This window comes from Schistocerca cancellata, chromosome 4 (assembly GCF_023864275.1).
Source record: "Schistocerca cancellata isolate TAMUIC-IGC-003103 chromosome 4, iqSchCanc2.1, whole genome shotgun sequence".
Taxonomy (NCBI): Eukaryota; Metazoa; Arthropoda; class Insecta; order Orthoptera; family Acrididae; genus Schistocerca; species Schistocerca cancellata.
Genome location: NC_064629.1, coordinates 134,476,432 through 134,479,942, shown reverse-complemented (window position 1 = coordinate 134,479,942; position 3,511 = coordinate 134,476,432). Strand labels below are relative to the sequence as shown.

The following is a 3,511-nucleotide window of genomic DNA, read 5'->3' as shown; positions in this document are numbered from 1 at the left end:
GAATGATCATCAAAATAAAATAAGAGAAATCAGAGCTCGAACAGAAGGGTTTAGGTGTTCGTTTTTCCAGCGCGCTGTTCGGGAGTGGAATGGTAGAGAGATAGTATGATTGTGGTTCGACGAACCCTCTGCCAAGCACTTAAATGTGAATTGCAGAGTAGTCATGTAGATGTAGATATAGATCAACGGGGACAGGTGAAAATGCGTGCCCCGACCGGGACTCGAACCCGGCATCTCCTGCTTACATGGCAGACGCTCTATCCATCTGAGCCACTCAGGGCACAGATGATAGTGCGACTGCAGGGCCTATCTCGCACACGCCTCCCGCGAGACTCACATTCTCACCTTCTATGTCCACACACTATATTCGTAGTGTCTCACATCAACACACTCATTACTCGTGGAAGACATTCTTCGAAGTTCCGTAAGAGTTCTGGGAGTAAGTGTGCATCCGCACTGAAGAAGAAGGTCATGGCCGGTATCGCCAGAACTATATATTTACATGGATATGGTGTCTGTTCTTTCGGACATGTCCGAAAGAACATACACCATTGATGACCTCAAGCCGTCTAGAACGAAATTAGAATTATATTAATACCTTCAGCTGTCCGAAAGACCAGACACCATATCCATATAAGTATATAGTTCTGGCAACACCGACCACGACCTTCGTCTTCTGTGCGGATGCACACACATTACCTGGACTCTTACGGGACTTGGAAGAATGTCTTCCACGAGTAATGAGTGTGTTGGGTTGGGACGCTACGAATGTAGTGTGTGGACATACAAGGTGAGAATGTGAGTCTCGCGGGAGACGTGCGCGAGATAGTCCCTGCAGTCGCACTATTATCTGTGCCCTCGGTGGCTCAGATGGGTAGAGCGTCTGCCATGTAAGCAGGAGAACTCGGGTTCGAGTCCCGGTCGGGGCACACATTTTCACCTGTCCACGTTGATCTATATGAACGCCAGTGAGCAGCTGACGGTATTAATATAATTGTAATTCCGTAAACGAAACTTGGTAGGCGTGTTTCTACACCTGAAAGATGATGTATGTTCAAATTTCGTATCATTCGCGTAAGAGTGGTGCTAGCAGCACCGCTATGACGATGTAAATTAGGTTACATGTTGTGACGATTGTGACCGTTAGTTAATTTTGAGACTAGATGTGGTAAGTTGGCGGCAGTCAATAACGCCTTTAAGGTTAAAAAGACGCCATTATTAACACCTCATTGAGCTTGAACGAGGTCGTGTAATAGGATTACGAGAAGCTGGAAGTTCCCTCTACGAGAAGGCACAAAGACTTGGCATGAATGTAATTACTGTACATAGCTGGTGACAGTGGTGGTCTAGAGACTGTACGGTCGCAAGAAGACAGCGCTCCGGAAGGCCACGAGGCATTACCGGGAGGGAAGACCATCGTGTTCGGCGTATGGTTCTGCACCCTCGTACTGCATCTGCAGTAGCAATATGACCAACACTCGGCACCATAGTGACACAACGAACTGTTACATATCGCTTACTTCACGGACAGCTGCAAGCCAGACGTCCTGCAGCACGCATTTCACTTATCCCAAATCCACCATTAGCGACTCCAGAGGTGTCAAGCGAGAGCTTTTTGCAAGCCAGCGTGGAGGTCTGTTGTGTATTCTGATGAAATCTGGTTCTGTCTCAGTGTCAGTGATGGCTGCGTGTTGGTTAGGAGTCCGGCTGTGGGCCTGAAATTAATATGTCTCCGTGATAGACACAGCATGTTGTTCTCAATGGAGAGACGTCTACAGACCTCTGGCGTGCCACAGGGGAGTGTTATGGGACCATTGCTTTTCAAAAAAATGGTTCAAATGGCTCTGAGCACTATGGGACTCAACTACTGTGGTCGTAAGTCCCCTAGAACTTAGAACTACTTAAACCTAACTAACCTAAGGACATCACACACATCCATGCCCGAGACAGGATTCGAACCTGCGACCGTAGCGGTCGTGCGGTTCCAGACTGTGGCGCCTTTAACCGCTCGGCCACTCCGGCCGGCCATTGCTTTTCACAATATGTATAAATGATCCAGTAGGCAGTGTCGGAAGTTCCATGCGGCTTTTCGCGGATGATGCTGTAGTATACAAAGAAGTTGCAGCATTAGAAAATTGCAGCGGAATGCAGGAAGATCTGCAGCGGATAGGCATTTGGTGCAGGGAGTGGCAATTGACCCTTAACACAGACAAATGTAATGTATTGCGAATACATAGAAAGAAGGATCCTTTATTATATGATAGCGGAACAAACACTGGTAGCAGTTACTTCTGTAAAATATCTGGGAGTATGCGTACGGAACGATTTGAAGTGGAATGATCACATAAAATTAATTGTTGGTAAGGCGGGTGGCAGGTTGAGATTCATTGGGAGAGTCCTTAGAAAGTGTAGTCCATCAAAAAAGGATGTGGCTTACAAAACACTCGTTCGACCTATACTTGACTATTTCTCATAAGTGTGGGATCCGTAACAGGTCGGGTTGACAGAGGAGATAGAGAAGATCCAAAGAAGAGCGGCGAGTTTCGTCACAGGGTTATTTGGTAAGCGTGATAGCGTTACGGAGATGTTTAGCAAACTCAAGTGGCAGACTCTGCAAGGGAGGCGCTCTGCATCGCGGTGTAGCTTGCTGTCCAGGTTTCGAGAGGGTGCGTTTCTGGATGAGGTATCAAATACACTCCTGGAAATGGAAAAAAGAACACATTGACACCGGTGTGTCAGACCCACCATACTTGCTCCGGACACTGCGAGAGGGCTGTACAAGCAATGATCACACGCACGGCACAGCGGACACACCAGGAACCGCGGTGTTGGCCGTCGAATGGCGCTAGCTGCGCAGCATTTGTGCACCGCCGCCGACAGTGTCAGCCAGTTTGCCGTGGCATACGGAGCTCCATCGCAGTCTTTAACACTGGTAGCATGCCGCGACAGCGTGGACGTGAACCGTATGTGCAGTTGACGGACTTTGAGCGAGGGCGTATAGTGGGCATGCGGGAGGCCGGGTGGACGTACCGCCGAATTGCTCAACACGTGGGGCGTGAGGTCTCCACAGTACATCGATGTTGTCGCCAGTGGTCGGCGGAAGGTGCACGTGCCCGTCGACCTGGGACCGGACCGCAGCGACGCACGGATGCACGCCAAGACCGTAGGATCCTACGCAGTGCCGTAGGGGACCGCACCGCCACTTCCCAGCAAATTAGGGACACTGTTGCTCCTGGGGTATCGGCGAGGACCATTCGCAACCGTCTCCATGAAGCTGGGCTACGGTCCCGCACACCGTTAGGCCGTCTTCCGCTCACGCCCCAACATCGTGCAGCCCGCCTCCAGTGGTGTCGCGACAGGCGTGAATGGAGGGACGAATGGAGACGTGTCGTCTTCAGCGATGAGAGTCGCTTCTGCCTCGGTGCCAATGATGGTCGTATGCGTGTTTGGCGCCGTGCAGGTGAGCGCCACAATCAGGACTGCATACGACCGAGGCACACAGGGCCAACAC

At 50.5% G+C, this 3,511-nt stretch overlaps 2 non-coding genes across 2 annotated transcripts; one reads left to right on the top strand and one right to left on the bottom strand.

The window, feature by feature from the left end:
* Positions 1-206: 206 nt before the first annotated feature.
* Trnat-ugu (transfer RNA threonine (anticodon UGU)) lies at positions 207-281 on the bottom strand. Its single transcript has one exon. It is a non-coding gene; the product is annotated as a tRNA-Thr (tRNA).
* Positions 282-854: 573 nt separating this feature from the next.
* On the top strand, positions 855-929 carry Trnat-ugu (transfer RNA threonine (anticodon UGU)). The gene has a single exon. It is a non-coding gene; the product is annotated as a tRNA-Thr (tRNA).
* The last annotated feature ends 2,582 nt before the right edge of the window (positions 930-3,511 follow it).